Below are 21,792 nucleotides of genomic sequence, written 5' to 3' on the forward strand. Positions count from 1 at the left end.
TTGTAGGGTGTCACTAGAGATGATTTGTGGTAGTGTCAATGGAGCCATAGAGTCACCAATATTGTTGACTTATGATTCTTGAAGAGAAACACTATTTGGCCTACTAGTGAAGTCATTGTGAGGCATGGATCCCTCTTAGATTTCCTCTCTCAAGTCAATCTTTTGCAATAGCAATTCTGAACTGAGTTACAAAATTCTTTGGCATAGTTCCACATTTTCAACCTTAGGAATTTGCTCGGATTGTTGTCCATCTAGGTCATCCGCATTGAGGTGATCAATCCCTACAATAGTTTAGCTCATTGTTGATATTTTTTCCAACTGAAAATACATTAAAGGTTTTTTTTCAAACTTTGATATTCGTCAAAAAACACGTTGATATTAGCATCAATAACAAAGCTCAATATTGAATCATTATATAAGTCACAATTCATGTCAATGTATAGAATTTTGATGCTAATAGCACTGGTGGTAAATATTGATGCCCATATCGATGATTTCTTGAGTTTTTTGTAGGTCTCTTTCAATGCCTTTTTTGATGATAATATCAACTTAGGGATGTTGTTTTTGATGGCAGTATCGATGCGAATATCAATGCTGGCCCAAAATCCAAAATCCTTATCGATGCTTTTTTTTGTGGGCAAATTTTTTTGGGGAAGATTTAGAGCCTGGCTAAGCCCTAATCCACCCTTTTATAAAGGTATGTATTACACTGTAGTGGCCATTGTATCATATTGTTTAGAGTTGTTTGTTACAAAATTGTCCTATTACATCATATGAGGTAAAATATTGACATTGTATACAGGACTACATTGTCTCTGTATGTCCATCCTCAACAAGAAGATGGGTAGAATGTAGTACTAGTCCTCACTACTCCCATCCTTGTCATCATCCTCTCCACTCACACTAGCTCCCTCTCCTCCATTGGCACCCCACTAATGCTCTACCCATGTGCTACAACATCCTGCTAGTGAACTTCTCTCAAGTATTCATCTCCATCCTCCAGTTCAACCAGCCGACACATGATTTGCATGGTTAGTATATATATCTTTGAGAGCATTTCTATAAATGTAATAATCTCTTACATTTAAATTGGTGTACGGCCTTGAAGTTGTGGTCCCACTAGAATTTGTAATACCAAGCCTATGCATAGGAGTACAGGAATGCATGGGAGACCATGAATCCTTGAAAGAAAGACTCTATCAGTTGGAGAAGCATACAGAGACAAGACTCATCGCCTACCATGCCATGACAACATAAAAACACAGAAGAAATGCATGGTTTGATAGGAATCTTAAAGCCAAAGACATCAAGGAAGGTGACTTGGTCTTGTTATACAATGCCAAAGTACACAAGGGGAAATTGAAGTATCTAGGTCAAGGACCTCATAGGGGGTGGTGGTAGAAGTTTGATTCCCCCCAATGGCACTTCTTGTACCAAATCACAATCATCTATGTCAATGATGGTTGTCTCTCTCCTTAGGTCCACCTTCAGTGGTGCCTTGGGATATGTCTACAGAGGCCGGTAGACCTAACACTTACTGCTTCTTCTTGTCCCACTCGTGCAAAAGTCTTTCCCTATTATTGGGATCTAGCTTTGTGAGTAATTTGCAAGCCTTCCTGTTCCACTACCCAAGGTAGTGCTTGTAAGAAAACAATACGTCTCTGCTCAACAAATAGCAGGATCTCATATGCAAGAGAGAAAAGCAGATAGTATGGAGAATAAAAAATTTGATTAGTGTAAAACTGATACAATAGATGGCGCTGCCTCCCAGCCGTGCGCTCCTATGAGAGAAGCTTCAATGGCATGTTGGAAACAATAGAGGACGGAGGCTGGTGGATGCTAAGGAATCAGGGTTGCTGTAGCCAGTGATGATGATGGGCTTCACGAGCTTGGTCTTATATAGCCACCAGTCGTAGTCGATTAGACCCAATTGGGTGACCGACCCAGTCCGCCCAAAACGGCCGACTGGGGGTGAGTCCTGAAATAGGCCACCGATCACACGATAAAACCATGGCACAAAATAGAGCAACTAACCTATGGTTACCATTCGGCCCAGAGCCATCCGGGATCATCTAGGGATCCAAACGGGGCCCGCAACCCGAGGGTGGTGGGCTGCCCTGGAAAATGCTCCATCTACCCTCAGTGCGGTCAGTCATGGGATCCCTTCTCGCACTTGCATGTAGCCTAGTTGGCAGTGTGCCAACTCTATCTAAAGCCGTCCAACCATCAGGGCACACATGACCCCCATCTGGTGTCCAAACCAGGACCTACCAGATAACCGAGCTACTCAAATGCCTTCTCCTCATATGGGGGTCTTCCAAGTAGAGTTAGCTAGTCCCCGCATAGTTACACGAGAGTGGATCATTGATATCTAACACCCCCACTCAATGTCCAAGTGAACTTACTTTTTCGGCCCAATGCCAAGTCGATGAAGATGCCTCTCCAGCAAGTCTCTTCCAAGAGCCTTTGTGAAGATGTCCGCAGCATTCTCTGTAGTTAGACAGTACACCAAGTCGACCTCTTCATCCATGATGAGCTCGTGTACAAAGTGATATTGAATCTCAATGTGTTTTGTGCGAGCCTTGAACACAGGTTTCTTTGCAATTTCCATGCAACTCTGATTGTCACATGATAACATAGGCTTGTTCTGCACTACACCCATGTTCCCTAAAATCCTCCTCAACCACACTGCCTCACAAGAAGAAGCTGTGCAAGTTTAGAGACCTGCTTGGTGTGCAGGAATTGGGATTGAGCTCGAGGGGGGGTGTTGAGATATCGAACTCCACTCGTGATATGCCAGGGTGACCATTGTGCATTTATGTCACCGACATGTTAGTTGCAGATGCGGTTGGTACACCGCCCATGAATAATAGCTGGATGACAGCTATCCTTATGTACTCTAGTTCGGGGCTCAGTTAATATGCCACCTTAGTTAGCTGAGTTTGGTTTGAGACCCACATATAGGGTTCTTCTATTTCTTTTTACTAGAGTTCTTTTGGCTTTCACAACTAAGAAGAGGAAAACTGTTTTCAGCCTCCACCTTTGTGTGTATTCCCCCATTGTGTATGTGAGAAAGCCGCAAGTGAGACTCCTTCCTTCTCTTCCACTATCTTCACAAGCCTTTCTATCTATGTACCTTTTTCACCGGTAAGTGTAATGAGTCCATTTGGAAATTTTGTGTTTGGTTTCTAAGAGCTCTTATTCATGGTGGCAGATGTTTTCCCTTTGGACCTCGAGGAGTGGGAACCAATTGTATCATTCATAGGCAAGTTCAATGTGATTCTGCTATAGCAACTCTTTGCTCTCCTACAGGAGCTTTTTCCCTCTTTCTTTTCATTCTCATATAGGACACAACTGCTCTTTCCTCTCCTACAGCTATTGTTTTCCCAACAGGCATGGTCTAGAACACAGTGACACAAGGTGGTAATGTTGTGAGCTCTAGTGTGTTTTGGAGTCATGGCCAGGAAGAAAGTGACACAAGCCGGCAATATTGTGAGCTCTAGTGTGTTGTAGAGGCATGGTCAGGAACAAAGTGACCAAAGTGGCCAAAGATGGCAATATTGTGAGCTCTAGTGTGTTCAAGAGGCATGGTTAGGAAGAAAGTGATAGAAGGTGACAATATTGTAAGCTCTAGTGTGTTCTAGAACATGAAAAATGCATTGGATGACTTGAACTTATAGATTGACTAACTAGATAGTCATGGAAGGTTTTGCCAAGGGTCCACATAAGCTTCCCAAGAGGAAGGATGTATTTCTTAGACTATGTACCTTCGTTGCCTATCTTCTTTACAAGATCCTATTTTAACATAGGAGGGGGAAGTAGTGGAATCTTTGATATAACTGACAATGGACTGTTTGTAAGTTATGTGCAGGAATACCTTTTAGTCATTAAAAATGAAATGTATATTCCTTCAACTTTACTTGAAATGGTGAAATAGCAGGCAAGAATCTAGACAAATGCATGAAAATGTCCATTTTATCCCTCATGCAACATCAAACAATGTGTTTGACTAGTACAAGCTGTCCATAAATTGAAGGTTGGGCATTTTGGAATTTGCATAGGTTTTCTCCATGACTTGGAGGACATTAAAAGCATTGATGAATTTTATTTTGATGGTTTTATTGTGTGGTTTCATGTCCAAGGTTTTCAGGTAATATGTATAAAGTTTTCATGCCTAAAGTTTTCATGTCTAAAGTTTACAGTTTATACCTATTTGCCTTGCTTGCATCATTAAAGGAGACAATGCCATGATGGTAAGCATCCTATGTATTGATCTATATTTTATGGTCTTTTAATATAATGTGCTTTGTTAGGTTTGCTAATGTAATGGTTGTTGAATTAATGCAGGAGGCATTTGAGATCTCTCATTGGTGCACTATATTAGTCGAGCAGGAGGATCCGTTGTGGTCTTCCACATCTAATTTTTAGAATGGCCTACTTAACTACTGAAGTGCATCAAAGTATTGATAGCTTGATCATTGTGATTCACATCACATGGCTTCCCCTATTGCATTGTATCCCATTGGCAATGGTGTAAAAAACTTTGTGCCCGGCTACCCTGAGAGGAGAGCCTTAATGGTATTAGTATTAGGATCTTACTTGGGGATTTTAAAAGCCTCTTTTTTCTATGTATTAGAGGTAGCAAAGAGGAGGTATAGGCTATGAAGAGTCTTTGTATTTTAATGGAGAGATTATAATACAAAAATGTACATTTTATCACATTCTCCTCCTTGCAAGATACGATGTCATAAGCAATAATTTTGATTGAGTACTTGTCTCTTTTCCTTCATTTGTATCCAAAGTAATTACAAATTTATGACCCCCTCAACTTGTGACTGATTTTTGAAGGTCTTCTACATTGAATCTGAACATTCAGGCATAGACCATATTTTTCTAGTAAAATATCATAGAGCTACTCATGCTTTTGATTTTGAACTAAAAAAATTTACAATCGGAGTTATAGCGCAAAAGTTATAGCTATTTTACTATTCTCTTCATATTCCATGCAATTAAGTTCTATTACTTGTATATATATTTTTGTAAAATTAATTTAGGAAAATATTATGAATATTCCAAGTCAAAATAATACTCTCGACCAAGTTTGGTAATTTTGGTGACCATTTTTGGCAAATGTAGAAGGAATTTGACAACGGTGCAAAAGGCAAAGTTGGTCAGGACATCATGGGGTGCCCAAAAATGCACAAACCCGACACGGCATGAATTTGGCCATCTAGACACCCTCTAGATGGCCAAATTCGTGCCGTGGTAGGTTTGTGCATTTTTGGACACCCCATGATGTCTTGACCAACTTTGCCTTCTGTGCTATGGTCAAATTACTCCTTTATTTGCCAAAAATGGACATCAAAATGGCCGAAGTTGTCAAACTCCTTCATCTACCTCTTCAAAATCTATATTTCTTCATAGGAAATCATGAAGTGCATCGATCCTTTACAAGGTGATATAGCAGCCAACCTAAAAATTAAAATAAAAGATACATGGACATAGCCAACCTCCATGACTAAGAAAACATAGAAAATGAAAATTTTAGATTTCTCTTCAAAACATATATTTTCTCATGTAATGCATCAAATTATTTCAAGGTGATTTAGTGATATGAAATCAAATATTTCATTGGCATAGCTAACCTAAAAGGTGGCTCCAAAGGCAAGATAAACAAAGAAAATGAAAATTTACAAGGTGATGTAGTGGAAGATCAAAGTCCTCTGGATTAAATAAAAAATTACATTGACATAGCCAACCTACAAGGTTCCTCCAAAGCGCAAGAAATTATATAGAGAATATATTGCCTAAGGGTCTTACCAGAGCTGTGCTACAAGGCACATAAGTTGTCATATTGACCAACCGTCATTCACTAAGTTACTTTGTAAATATTTTCTTTTCCATGTTTATCTATGTTGAAGTTGATGGATCTATAAAGACACATGGATTTAAATTAGGTAGATGAAGGAGTTTGAAAATTTGGGCCATTCCAATGTCCATTTTTGGCAAATGTTGAAGGAATTTGACCACGATACTGAAGACAAAGTTGGTCAGGATGTCATGGGGTGTCCAAAAATGCAAAAACCCACCACGGCACGAATTTGGCCATTTGGAGGGTGTCCAAATGGCCAAATTCGTGCCGTGGTGGGTTTTTGCATTTTTGGACACCCCATGATGTCCCGACCAACTTTGCCTTCTCCACCACAATCAAATTCCTCCTAGATTTGCCAAAAATTGACATTGAAATGGCCAAAGTTGTCAAATCTTTTTGTCTACCCCTTCAAAATATATCTTTCTTCATAGAAAATCATGAAATGCATCAATCCTTTACAAGGTAATGTAGGAAAATCTCAAATTTTGGTTTTTTAACACTCCATCTAATCAAGGTGGTGCCATAGTCAAATCCCTTCTACATATGTATTGGAATGGCCAAACTTGCAAACAACATTTTATGGACTTGTAAGTTACATCAAAATGTGATATAACTTTTGTGTGCAAGGTTTTTAAACACTCCATCGAATCAATGTGGTGCCATGGTCAAATCCCTTTTACATATGTATTGGAATGGCCAAACTTGGCAAACAACATTTTATTGACTTGTTACATCAAAATGTGATATAACTTTTATGTGCAAGCTGATATGAAAGAAGATGCAATATTAAAAACAAGAGATAATTAAAATAGACATAACAAAAGATTCACCATTTGGCCATAAATACATGAATTTTTTTTGCTTTAGATAGAAGAATATTATTAGAAATAGGTGTTTGTATTTCAAATTGTATTACAAAGAGGCTTCATAGCCTATTTCTCTTCTTCTTCAACTCTAATACACCAATAATAGGGTCTTTGAATCCTCGACTAAGTCCTTAGAAGGACCGCTATGCTATTTGGAATCTCACATTCAACTCGTAAGTTCTTATAATCTCATGTACAACACATTGGAATGGATCACGTAGGTTGCCTTGGGTCAATACTGTGAATTCTCCATGCCTTCTTGTTCCAAATGGATAGATTCTCCATTCCTGCTTGCTACTACACACATGAAGAAACATCATTTTAGAAATTTAAATTTAAATAGATGTAATGCATCATGTGAATTCTTCTTCTTCAATAAACTTTTGGACTTCAAGACATACATTAGCAGCATCACAAGCTCCAGGCATCTCGTTTGCATCACCATTCCCTTCAAGTCCTGCATCACCTCCAAAACAACTTGCTCATGCATGACTTTGTGTCTTTCAATATGAACAGTCCATATCATCCATGCCCACCATTCTCATATCATCCTCCATAAAGGTCCTGAAAGAATAACTAAGGGAACCTTAGCAAAAGCAATGCACCACTGTCGATAATCCAAAGTAAGAAATTACATTGAAACACTACGAAATTAACATTTTATCTCATATTCTCCTCTTTAGAGGACCTATTGAGGTTCAAGATGCTTCTTTTCTTGAAAAAAACAATCATGGATCACATATTGATCCTGCAACTGTACGGTCACATGGTAACATGGGAGATCTCAAATGGTGCCATCAATAGTCACAGAGTTTATAGAGATTGTGGTAGGCCATGATAGAAGGTAGGTGATGATTGAGGAGAGATGAGAAAGACCATGAATGATTACAAGGGAGGAGAAGCAAGCGGAGGACTAGGTGTGAGGATGAAGGTAGACGAATACGCATGAGTAGGAGGAGTGGAAGCAACAGGAGCAGGTGTGAGCATGAGGAGTCAAGAGGAGCTTGCATGAGTAGGAGAAAGGAGGAGTAGGCATGAGCATGAGGGAGCATGAGCAAGAAAAAGCAGCAGGGGGGGAGGAGGAGGATGCATGTGGGAGGAGGGAGGAGGAGGAAAAAGCAGTAGGGGGAGGAGGAGGCATGTGGACAAAGGGAGGAGGAGGGGGGGAGGGAGGCAATGGGAAGAAGGAGGAGGAGGAGGAGGAATGGGACATGTGGAAGAGGAGGAGGGAGGAGGGAGACAAGGAGGAGGATGGGGGGAGGAGGAGAAAATTTAAATTCAAAATTCAAAATTCAAAAGTTTGACTTTGGAGGATGGGGGGAGGAGGGAGAGAGAGGGAATTCAAATTTGAAATTTGAAATTTTGACTTTGGGAAAAGTGCCCCCTCCTAGGTGTAAGAGGTGGGATCAACTGGGCTTAACCCACCTAGGGAGGGGGTTTAGGACTCCCTTGCACCCCACAAGAGGACTTGCATTAGGCCTAATCCAGTTCTTAACCCATTCCTTATGAGGCCCTTTTGAAACCCCATTTCTCCCCTAATGCATGATCTCATAGCTTGTAGACTTGAGAGTGTCTGTTGTAGCCCTTGCTAGGCTTGCGGCCTTACTTCCATGCACCTTCTCTTATGAAAACTCACTTGCAATGCAATGGGAGGTAGACCATTATGGACTCCAATCATTTCTTTAGGAAAGGAGATCTCCACCGTCCAAGCAAGTTTGCATTAGAGAAGGTGCATGGATAGTTGTGGAAGTAAAAAATTGTAGACTCACATTTGAAGGTAGCTTGTGTGTCCTCATTTTTGAGTCATAGGCTCCAACATGTTCAAAATAATACTCTTCCTTTTTCCCATACTCACAGTTTCAAGGTCTCATTTGTCTTGGGTCCCTCTTGATCGTGTTCAAACCAATACAAGCTCAATCCTCTCTTGCTTATTCTACTACCTCTACTCAATCTTCTCAAGGCCTCTCTCACTCAAACTTGTCTTGAGCACCTCTCATTGTTGCCTCACCCTCTCAAGGTCTCTCTTACTCAACCTTAACTCATTGCCCTCGTCTCCTTGTAACAGCTACAAATCCAAAACCAAAGGGCTCCCCACTGAGCAAGAAGTTTCAAGACTCTAGTGTAGGCTAATAACTCCTACCTAACCTTAGATTTTACACCATAGCCAAACTACAATAGAGAAAATACTTGACCAACTTTAGCGCTATGCTTGTTGAAGTACTACAAAAAAAGAAAGACCTAGACAAAAGAAGATAAAACAATCTTACAAAATAGGTTTAATATAAGCTTTTAAGGACCATCAAGAGTTTCCATGTTGGGGGGGGGGGGGAGAGAGAGAGAGAGAGAGAGTTAATTGATTCCACGATCGTGCTACATCTAGCACAAGAAAAAGTAGAGGCACTTGCATCAATAGAAAGTCTAGAAAAGAATAAAATGAATAAGGACATTGTAGCAAATGTTGATTCTAAGTCCCTATTAATTTAGTCCTCATTAACCAAACTTTGTGTTTAAGCAAGTTCCTTAACTTGTTTTTGTGTTAAAAGTGTCATGATTTTCAAATCCTCTCTCTCTGTCTCTCTTTGTCTCTCTCTCTCTCTGAAAATGGGGCCAAAACAAACTCTTAGAAATATCATTACCTTCCATAATCGCTTCCTCTCAAAACTCAATTGTGGTAGATGGATTGGTCCTATGTTAAAATAAGAGCATGGTGTGATAACCTATGAGAGTAAGCTACATGATATAAAGAGGTATCACCTTAATGTCAGCAAGACCATTTGACAATCTCCTCTTCAATTGCTACGAGTTCATTCTTGTGTGGATAAATAGGTTGAGTAGATCACCAAGGGCCTCAACACTAACTACAACTTTCATAGTACTTTTGGATGGGCTATTTAAGATTTAGAAATAAATCTAATAGATAGGTAGGCAACATACATTTATAATTTTTCAAAGGAGTTAGGGAAAAATAACTTCTTGTTCTTATAGTTCGATTTTGGTCTACCTTAGTTAGTTTAAGGAATATCATGTCACCACTTGGAATATCACGTGTGTTCCATACTCTTAATACAATAAGGAGTGTTTTACCTAAAATGATGCTCGAGCCACATGCTAATATCTCCCCTAGAATGTTTCTTTCAAGCAAAGAAAAACCTGAAAATATTAAAGGTTATTACTCTAGGTACCCAACTTGGTGGGGGAATTGGTTTAGGTAAAACATACTTAAAGTCTTTATAAAGAAAATCTAGGTATCTCTTGGAAATCTCATACCTCCCATAATCTCTATTGCATTCATTGGCTTGTAGTTGTGGTTGAAGACTCGCTCCACATTGGAAAGGGAATTTTAGAAGGTATGGGAGAGGGAGAGGAGAGAGAGAGAGGAGAAAAGGAAAAGGGAATTCGAGAAGGACAACATAGGGGGATGGGGAAGTCTAGCAAAGGATAACAAAAAGTCAAGGTGGTGGAATGAAGGTTCCCTTAATCCATAGAAATCCAATATTTTGATTCATCCAATGATTCTTATAATGAGTGCAACCATCAACCTAGTGAGCACACAGCAAGTCCAAAGGCTAGGCAAGCCTTAGAGCAACAAAAAAGACAAGGAAGACCTACATGTGAAATGGAGGTAGTGTAGGAAGAATGACTAGCTTGTTCTCAATAGGCCTCAAGTCTTGAGTCATAATGGGGTTCCAACCATGCAGAAAACATGCCAAGGGAGCCAATTGCAATGACTAGACAAGATAGTTTTGGTGGAAGGCACGTTTGAACTATGAGAATCAATGACGTCAAGTTGCCAAATGTGTTTATGGTAAACTATGGTAGGAATACTAAGTCGAGTGGCTAGGTGTGTCCATAATAATGCCTACCAACATGGCTTGAGGCAACATCTAGAACATGAAGAGATGGTCACCTGGATGCAACAACCCAAGTTTAGAGTCTTAATTGCATTGAAAGGAATGATTGCATCCAAGGAGCCCCAAGACCATGACCACCAAACACAAATCTACATAGCTAATCAAGGTGAAGTTTCTAGACTTCAAGGGTATGAGGAAGAAGATTTGTATAGCCACTTGCAAAGTTTTTTCTATGAGTCTGCCATATTAAAGGAGTAATGACCAAGGAAGAGTACATGAACTAGTTTCCATGTACCTTGGGGAAAATAGGTCCAAGATAGTTCAACCAATTTTTGGTTGGTTATTCTACAAATTGGTATCACATGTCTAAGGCATTTTTTTCATGGTTAAAATAAGAGATAGTGAGAAAGATGTTCGCACCAACCTGACTGAATGGAAGAAGAAAAATAAGGATCCCATTTAGTTTCTTTTTTCAAATCATGGCCGAGAAAAAGCCACCACTAGTAGTGGATTCTCTAGTTCCTATTTTTCTCATTGATGCACTGGTTGTGGATCAAGTAGGCCCAATTATCAATTCCAAAATAAAAAAGAAGAGCATACTAGGTGTGATTAAAAAATGGTGGATTAGGAGTCAATACAACCTTAGCCAAGGTAAAGAGTCTAAAGCTTAAAAATTTGAACCCTACCCATTTTGAGTGCAGATGGTAGATCAACAACCCAAACCCAATGATATGCTTTGGATGTGGTAATCACCATCAAAGTAGTGCATTATATCCAAGTTTTAAATTGTCATCTCAATGGGGATAAATACTTACCCATTATTGGTATACCTTGGTTGAAAAGTGCCAAGGTACTACATGATTGGAGTTTTGATATGATGATAATCAAAACCAAGGATACTAAGGTGTAAATACAAACTAGCTTGAGTAAGGTATCCAATTACTATCGACCCAAGGAGCTGGAAGAAGATTAACAATTTCCATAGGATATCGAGTCTTGGCTAATGGTGGACATGAAAATTCTACTTGTGGGAAAAATACTTGTATTCTAAGTAGCTACACACCTTAGCAAAAGATCCAAGAAGAGAAATTGGAAGAATAAAAATCATCTATCATGTTCATTACACGAAAGATATAACTATAGGACATGAGCTAGTGAGGCCAAAGATAACAAATACTTGGCTTTCTTTTGAGAAATTAGTTCCAAAACTAAATTAAGAGCTCAATTTGGGCACAGCTAAGGAGCATGTACAATCGTGGTAAGTGCTCATTGTTGGGACAAATTGATGTAATGGGTCAATACAAAGGTTTAAAAGGTCTATGATTATGTGTGTGAACACATGTTGTAGGTGTGCCTAAGTTAGGTGTGACTGATGATGTGTTAGTTAGTAGGTGTGATTGAGTAAATCTAGGAGTGTGGTGTGTATTGAGAGATAATTGTGGATCTAGAGATGCTCTCTTGAGCTCACATATGATGTCACTCTTGGATCATAACTTGTGCCTATATATTGGGCATATCTCTCATGAATAAAACAACTCTTTTGTCATCTTGGTATCTCCATCTTTCCTACATGCTACTCCAACATTTGGTATCAGAGCATACACGTCCTCCTGAGCCATGTCATCATCTTCCTCTTCACCCTCCACCTTTTTCTTTCATTCTTTCCCATTTTGTCCATTTTTGCTTAAGCCCCCGTTCTCCACCTCTAAAGCAGCATTCCCTAAGCCCTCTCATCCAAACATCCACCTTAGTGGGGCATCCTCACCTGAGGGATTTCTAGCATCCCGCTTCTATTGGTCGCACCACCAAGAATACTACTCGATGTGCCTGCTATAAATTCTTATGATCTGCTTCAAATTTCTATTATTCCTCTTAGGGTCAACTGGGTGATATCTCAACTACCTGCTATTCAATTTTGAGCTCAAATGGTTTAGTACTCGACGAGAATTCGGCAAAAGAACAACCAAAATTGATGATGTAATGCCCGATGACCTGAATGAATTGGCACAATTCTTCTCTAGTGGATGAATCTCTGGTAATAGTGCTTCTTTTTTGTGCTGAAAGACCTCTGAAAGCTACTTGCATAAATTTAAATTTTAGGCTCCAGGATGCTATTGTTTTTTTAAGGCATTTTTGATAGTTTTTCCTTTGGAATATTTAACTAAGTCAACAAAAACTTGGGGTTTTTTTACTCTTTCCTTCATCTAGACTCAGTATTTAGCCAACTCTTAGGTGTATGTGAGGTGCATAAAGGTTTTGATATCAATACTGAGTAGAGTTTTACTTGTCTGAAACCCTAAAAAAGGCTCACGAGGACACTTCAAAGTGCAAAAACAGGTCAACAATGTGAAAGGCGGCTCCTTAGAATAGCTCCAAATGCTATAGCAAGTCTCTAATGCAAAAAATGGCTGATGTAGATGTGTTGAAGGCCAAGGAACTACTCAAAAATGCTTTGTTGTAGGCAATTCTGCAACAACATCCCTAGAACACCTTGAAACTGCAAGCAAAAGCTCCAAAACTAGTCCAAAATGCCTGCAAATAGGTCAAAAATGTGCGACCAACATGTGTGGATGGGCTGCTCTGTGGTAGCGGCTTGGAAACCCAAAAAATGAGGATGAAGATGCTCTAAAATGGCTTGAATTTCCACATGTGCTACTCCAAATAGACCTGAACAGAGGCAGCTATGAAGGGGAGGCAATGGAGATGCTACGCATGCAAACTGGAGAGCAAATGGGCTGCAAAACAAAGGCATAATGGGCAACAAAGATAGCAGTTTTGCAAAAACCCTAAAAGGGTAGAAAGCAGCTGAAAGGAGATAGAAACAAGGTAGGGCAGAGGCGGCTATAGGAAGAAAGGTTTGAGAAAAATTAGGGTTAGTTCTAGGATGACATCTCACATATGGCAAGGTGAACTTGCTCTGATACCATGTTAGAAACATGGTGGAGAGAGATGGATAAAAGGTTAGGGTGTGAGGAAATGAAACATGAATGAAAACATAAGGAAAGGATATCTTATTCATAATCATGAGAAGTACAAGCCTTATATAGGCTACTCACTCACACACTAGCACCTAGTGCATATTGGATAGTTCCCATAATGACACGTGGCACTCACACATGACTCACACACATGAACTAGTACTAGATCACCTAGTACTACACATTAACACATCACATCACCACACTCTTTGGCTATGATATCTCCAACAAATAAATGAGGGCCAAAATGGTCATCAAGAAGAAGGCAAAGTTTGTTAATAGGAAGGCTACTAAGCTCCAAGCCAAACCTCAAGTTCCCTACTATTATCAGTGTGCAAAGAACCTTGGATTTTCAAATGCAATATGCACTTGCAATTATTGGTAAGACCTTTCCTATGGCTACCAAAACAAAGATTGACAAGTTTGAGGGTGATCAGGGATTTCACACATGGCAAACCAAACTCAAGTTTGTTCTCATGAAAAAGGGGATTTTGGATATTTCAAATGGGAAAGAGAAGAAGCCTACCACTAGGGAAGGAGAAGCATTATGGGTACCTAGATATGAGAAGTCATTGGCTATAATTGCACTAGGGTTGATTGATTCATTTATTCATCACATTGATGGTTGTGAAACTACACATGATGCATGGAAGCACCTTGAGGCTGTCTTTGGAGCACAGGGAAAAGGTTCCAATTATATTATACTCATTAAGTTGTTTGACCTGAAGCTTGACAAGGGAGAATCAATACCCTCACATCTAAACTCCATGAAAAGTATATTGACTGAACTAGGTAGCATCAAATTTGACCTTTATGGTCGTATTGTGATTGCTATATTGCTTAAGGGTGTACCTGATGAGTATGGTAACATTGTGACTACTCTTACAAATCTACCAAAATCGTGTTTTGGTAGATATTGAGGCATCCCTCTTGGAACACGAAAGAAACACCAAGCAAAGGAATGGCTTAGTACACCTATAGTAGCAAGAGCAAGATGAAGTGCAATTTCTCTGGAAAGCTTTGTCATTTTGAAAAGGAGTGATACAAAATAAGAAACTCTCAAAAAATCTTGGAGAAGAATGAGAAAAAGAAGAAGAACTAGAGGAGATTAATGCTCTCACTGCATTCACCACCCAAGTCAACCTTGATGAGGGCGATGAACCATTTGTCTTCTAATTTGTTTTTTGGTGGTCAATAAGGGTTCTCTATGCTGGGATGTCCCCCTTAAATGATTTTTCATCTTATGTGTGAGTTTTACCTTGTCAAACACATGGTAAATTCCCATGCATAGTCATTGTCCATTCTCATAATTGTAAACCAAGAACCATAACCAGAGTGAGTCATAGGTTGGGGTCATGAGTGTTGTTACTAGGTGTGAACAAGCCATGAAGATTCCCATGTACTATTGCTGGGGTGAGTTCATCAATTTGTGGGGGGTTATGTTGGCACAAATTGATGTAATGGGTCAATACCAAGGTTTACAAGGCCTATGATTATGTGTGTGAACACATGTGTGTGTGTAGGTGTGACAAATGATGTGTCAGTGATTGAGTGAATCTAGGAGTGCAGTGTGCGATTGAGACATAATTATGGACCTAGAGATGCTCTCTTGAGCTCCCATATGATGTCACTAGATTGGATGTAACTTGTGCCTATATATTGGGCATATCTGTCATGAATAAAACAACTCTTTCATCATCTTGGTATCTCCATCTTGCCTCCATGCTACTCCAACACTCATGACATGGACAAACAACATCTTGCTATAGAAATCCTTTTGCTACAACTTATGAATAGTTCTAGGAAAAATATGTCAACATCATATTGCATTAGTGCTCGATGCCAAGCCAACTCATCAATAGAGATATGGATGAATCCAAATTACGCTAAGTAAATTAGCATTGAGCTCAATTATTGAATTTGAGAAAGATTTTGTTATGTAATCAATTCGAGAGATTAGATATTTCCAATCGTGTGTGGCAGCATCCAAGAACAATGGAAAGCCCTTAGTTTGAGTGGATTATAGCAAGTTCAATGCTTGGACTGTTAGAGCTATATATAGCTCGTTCTAAGTCAGCCTAGCCATCAACTATATATCTATGCCTATGATCTATGAGTAGAATCACTTCCTTGGGAGCAACTCTTGTGTCCGTGTCTCTCCTCTTTCTCTTCCTCTCAACATGTTAGAGCTATATATAGCTCACCCTAACTTAGCCTAATCCTCATATATATATATATATATATGCCTATGATCTATGAGTAGAATCACATCCTTGGGAGAAATTCTTGTGTCCATCTCTGTCCTCTTTCTCTTCCTCTCAACATGGTATCGCAGTCTAACTACAATCTAGCATGACTGTGAGAAGAAAGCAACATGATTTTTGTCAATCTGATAACGCAATCATTCACAAAACATTCTTTTTTATCGTTTGACCACCTGATCGCTGGGTTTGGAGTTGATATACAAAAGTTATCAAAGATACATTGCAAATTAGTGATGTGATCATGATTGATGAAAACAGTCCGCGATGGCTTGTTCAAAGAGTATGTGCCAGTTATTTTGATTGGCTGGATCGCTATACTCCAATTTGAAGTAAGAAACATATGGTTATTTCTTTTTTTTGACTACTATCAATAAATTGGTAGAAGAGTGTTTGGATACAAAGATGAACACCCATAACTAGAGAGGACTTGATCTGAGGACATGAGGATGGAAAAGGTTCATACTTTTGCAATGAAAAATGAGATTTAATGATAAGAAGCTTCTTGATATGGCATCGCTTGTTCAAACAGTATGTTCTTGGTTACTTCCGGATGTTCTTTGTAAGCTCGGATGCTCGTCTTCCCAGTTGTTCAGTATTTTTGGATGCAAAGAGATTGTTATTTTACCACCTTGCCTCTTGTCATACGTGTGTGGCTTATACTCATTGTATTTTCAGTTGTTCGGTACTTTCGGTTGCCTAGTTGCTCAGTACTTTTGGATGCCCAAGTGTTCAGTACTTCCGGATGCCTGAATGCTTGATGTGTTTTTGGATTATTGGTTCTTGATTTTTAGGACCATTATGGGCCTTCCTATTTTATTGCTATGGCTTTCTTACACTACGCAAGCGGTATTTCAGCCTTGGCTTTGTGGACATCTCAAATCGCCCCTACATACTCATCTTTGGAGTGGCCGAAGCAACTTTCTCATACATTTATCCTTGATACAATAGAAAAGGACACTTGAATATTTTCCATGCTCATATACACCACATGAAACTGGTCATTTTAGGTGGATAAATTGTGCAAAACATGAAGTCATGATTACAAAGGTTTAAGGAGGTTTGACCAGATTGAACTTGGAGACACCAAGCTCTCCTATTCAGATGAAGAGCTCAAACATAGAACTTGAAAATCTCAAGCCCTGATTGTGCATCATCACTATGTCAAACAAGTTCACATTTCCAAGTAGAGTTTTCCATTTTCCACACATATTTTACATTGTATCATGCACCAAACATAGTGCTTATACTTTGCACAGTACTATGGACAATTGCTTGTCTTATGCCTTTGTACTATCCACATGCACTTTGCATTGTATCATCCAGCATTATGCTGTATCATTCAAACTCGCCTATGGCCATCCTTTGTATATATATTTTCACATAGATATATATCCTTGTACTTCCCAAGGATTTTTTCATCCATAGCTAGAGAGCCTAGTTTGAGGAGCTATATATAGCTCGCCCTAACTTAGCCTAATCCTCAACTATATATATATGTCTATGATCTATGAGTAGAATCACTTCCTTGGGAGCAACTCTTGTGTCTATCTCTCTGCTCTTTCTCTTCCTCTCAACATAGATAGAGCCAAGTCCCTTTCTAATTCCTTTCACTAATGGTATACTAGACCAAGCCATAATGTACGTGATGTACTCATCTAAGGATGGTTACAATGGATACAATCAGATCTCCCTAGTCCCCAAGGATCCACAAAAGCTAGAATTTATCACAGAGTGGGGTGCATATGCTTGCAAGATCATCCATTTAGTTTGCTTAATGCACCATCACCTTCTAGTTGGAACTTCTTAGAGTGTGTTACCATGTTCATCGCCATTTACTTGGATGACTTTTGTGTGTACTCGGCAATTTCCATGCATCTTGCTTGTCTCCAAATTTTTTTTGCCTAGTACTGATAGGCAAGGATCTCATTAAACTTGTGCAAATTCTTTGCAAGGATGGGGATATTGCTTGGACATGTGATTTCTTAGGAGAATTTTTAGACTAGTATCCAAAGGAAATGCCAAAGCCCAAGAATCTAACACAGCTTAGATCATTTTTTGGGTTCATCAACTTCTACAGGAAATTTGTGAAGGAATTTGCTAAGATTATAGCTTCTCTATATGAGCTTACCAAAAAAGATACCAACTTTAAATGGATTTAAGAGCTGTTAGTAGCCTTTGAACTTAAATAACAACTAGTTGAGACATAATATCTTAGGCTATGTAGGTGGGATTTATTTTTTATGTGCACATGACCTTTGACGAGAGATAGTATCATTCATCAAAACTGGTGAACCACACCTTTGGATAGATGTGTGGGACAAAGGGCTCATAGCACTTGCCTACCTTTTGCTTTGGGAACCATGTAAAAAGAAAAAAGTACTATTTGAAAGTAGAACGGAAGGGGCCTAAATCAATAAACATACCTAAGTTAGTAGATGTTGCATAATTGAGTAGTGTTGGGCGGGGTTTGTGCCAATAGGACACTCAGATGTGGATAGGCTAGTCAACTCCACCCCCTTCAAAGATGTTTCTTGAATGTATGGCTTTCAGTGTCATCTTATCCTTATTAGGGCACAACCTATGGTGTAGGTGCTTCAAGATATGCCATTGTTATTATTCTAACATAGCCAAAAGGAAGGCTAGATAACCAATCTACTAGTCCATTGTCTTATGACACCACTCGAGTATAATTACAACACCACTAAGCATGAAGCTCTTGTGAGGACTATAGTGTCCATAAATTTTGACACTATTTGCTTGGTAGTATGTCAACCACCACCAATATTTTCTTTATTTAAATAATGGATGGAACTACTTGACATCATGTGGCTACTTAATTAACAAGTCCTTGGATCAGAATTCCTAGCCATTGTAAGTTAATAGGTCTTAAGAATAGTAGAGGTAACATATCCTACACCTTTGTAGCAAAGGCCTTAGTCAGATATGAGAATAAACTACTTATTGGCTAGCGTGGTAAGAATTATGATGGATATCTTTATGCTGTAAGCAAGGGCCAAGCAATTGCAAGCACTTATGTATGTTGAGATATAGGTTAACCACCAGCAAAGTACCATGGCTATGAGTTAATATACATGTTGAGCTTTGGCCAAAAGTAACCTGGCTTGCTACCCCTCAATCATATATAATTTTAAAAATCATAACTAAAAATATAAAACTATTTATCATTTGTTATCCTTATTCTTTCATCTCATCTTTGTTATTTTAAATGTGTAGCAAGGTTTTATACTTTTTTATTTATGAATGGTTTGAAATGAAAGTGTCATAGACTATCCCACATATAATATATCTCTTTTGTACATATGTCTAAATAAATTTAGGATCCATTGTACATCAATTGTGGGGCTCCTAACCACTTGACCAAACACAAGGGGTGGTTCTTGCAACTTGAGTCTATACCTTGTGACTTGAAACAAAAAGAATGCCTGTCACTTTCTTATCTCTCCTTTGCCTTGCTTTCATCTTCTTTGCTTCCTTTTTGCATTTCTTTGAATATCTTTGTAGTGCTTTCCTAGTTCATATGAAGATTAATGTTTTTTTCCTTTTGTAGGCATCTAGAGGTAACCATAATCCACTCCATACCTGGCAATCATTTATCCAAGTAAGAAACTATCTATTTCTCTCTTTTTAGTTAATGTTTTCTCTTATATTGGCCATTTACAATGTCTTAAGCTTTAGAAAATTAGATGGGATAGGATTTTTCCTTTTCTACATTCCATCGTTCTTTCCCTCTTCTTTCTCTCTCTTTTGCTCTATGTCCCTCTTAGTCTTTCCCTCTTCTCTTTCCTATTGTCCATCCTTCTTCTCTTTCCTTTTCTCTTGCCTTTTCCTTTTCTCTTTCCTTATTCTTTTTCTGAGCTTTCTTTTTCCTTTCCTCTTTCCTTTTCCTACATTCCATCCCTCTTTCCATCTTCTCTTTCCCTCTTTCCCTCTCCATCCCTCCAAAAGTTCAGCCCATCCCCTCTTTCCCTTTGTCTTGTTCTCTTTTCCCTCCTTCCCACTTTTGTCTCTTTCCCATTTTTCCTCATTCCAAAATTCATCCCATACCTTTCAAAATTTGAGCATGTCCCCTCTCTCCCATTTTTCCTCATTCCAAAATTCATCCATACCCTTCCAAATTTGAGCATGTCCCCTCTTTCCCGTTTTCCTCTTTCCAACATTTTGCCCATCCCCTTTCCTCTTTCTTTTTTCCTCCTTCCTCTTTCTTTCTTCTTCTTTCCTCTTCCCTTTTCCTCTCCATCCCTTTCCTTTTTATGCATTCCATCCCTCTTCTCTTTCCTAAATTTCATCCCTTTTTCCCTCTTTTATCCACCTCCTTCCAAATTCATCCCATGCACCATACCACTCAGCCCTTACCACTCTCTTTTTTTTCTTTGCAACATTCAGCCCACCCCCTTCCAAAATTTGGCCCATACCTCCTTTCCTCTTCCCCTCTCCTTTGCTCATTCCAAAAGTCAGCCCACTTCCTCAAAAAATTCAGCCCATCCCCTCTTTTCCTTCATTTTTCTCTCTCTCTCTCTTTCTCTCTTTTCCTCTTTTCACTCTTCTATTTCCCCCCTGTTTCCTTGTTTCCCTCTTCCATTTTCCTTGTTCTCTTTTCCCTCTTTACCTCTTTTTGTCTTTCAAAAATTCACCCCACCCCTTCAAAAATTCATCCCATCTCCTCTTTCCTTTCCGTATTCCCTTTCCCTATACTCTTCCTCTTCCATCCACTCAAGTCCTATTAATTTTATTTTATTTATTTTGGAACTCAAATTTTTGCATAATCGATTTCTTGTATTGATTGAAGGATTTTTTTTTGCTTGTGTCTTTTCAATGTAGTAGCTATGTTAATCATCAATCATCTGGATCATAGTGGAGCCCAAGGTTCGTGTTTTCATGGATCTTATAGATTAGCCCTAATGAGATGTCTAAGTTGGTCTCTAGCATGACCCTTGACTTGTAGGAGGCATTGCAATGGGCCCTGTGAATCCATGGAAGAAGCAATGAGGCACAAATGTAAATATTTATTCCAAGAGTGGTTACATATATAGGCAACTATCTCCATGTAGGTAGATCTTAGATCCACAATCATCTCCCTGATTATTTCAATCAATCACCTCCTATGATCACTCACTCATCACACCAACCTGACACACCTAACTAGGACCTTCTAGCACACCTACACTCACACACTTCTTGCATAGGACTCCAAGCCCATAGGCACACACACACACATCAATTTTCCCCTTTATTCCCCCCCACAAATTGATGACCTCATCCCTCAGCAGTAGTACATGGGATGCTCCATGGCTTGCCCACCATCATGTGGCAACACTCATGGCCCCAACCTGTGACTCTCTTTAGGATTCTTGGTTTACAACTGGGAGATGGACATTGACTATGTATGTAAAGCCTAATGAGTCCAACAAGGAAAAATCTTAAAAGACTAACAATCTTTTAAGGATGGACTATCCATGGCAGAGAACCATTATTGACCTCACACACACATAACTTAGAAAACATATGGATCCTTACCCTTATCAGATTTGACTTGGGTGTCGTAAGTAGTGAGAGCTTTGACATTCTCTGGTTCTTCTTCTTCTTTACTTTCTGCTTCCTCAACAAGATTGGCTGAACATCTCTTCTTGGCATAACATTCCTTTTCAAAGTGTCCACGTTTGCCACAAAAGTTACATTTCATTTTGTTGTTTCCCTTGAAGTTGCTTAGGTTGCTTCTAGCCAAATATGCCCCTTCTTTGTAATATGCCCCTTCTTTGTTTGATCTTTCTCTCCTCCTCCAAGAGTGATGCTTCAATTTCTACCAGACTTATCTCTGGAATATTGGTGAGTGTGGTTACAATAGTGCCATATTCTTCAGTGAGACTTTTAAGTAAGATGGCAATTACAATATCTTCATCAAGATTAAACTTGATGCCAGATAACTGTGTCAAAATGCTCTTC

Source organism: Dipteris shenzhenensis, chromosome 17 (assembly GCF_047967505.1).
Source record: "Dipteris shenzhenensis isolate YYH24624 ecotype China chromosome 17, Dip_SZ_1.0, whole genome shotgun sequence".
NCBI lineage: Eukaryota > Viridiplantae > Streptophyta > Polypodiopsida > Gleicheniales > Dipteridaceae > Dipteris > Dipteris shenzhenensis.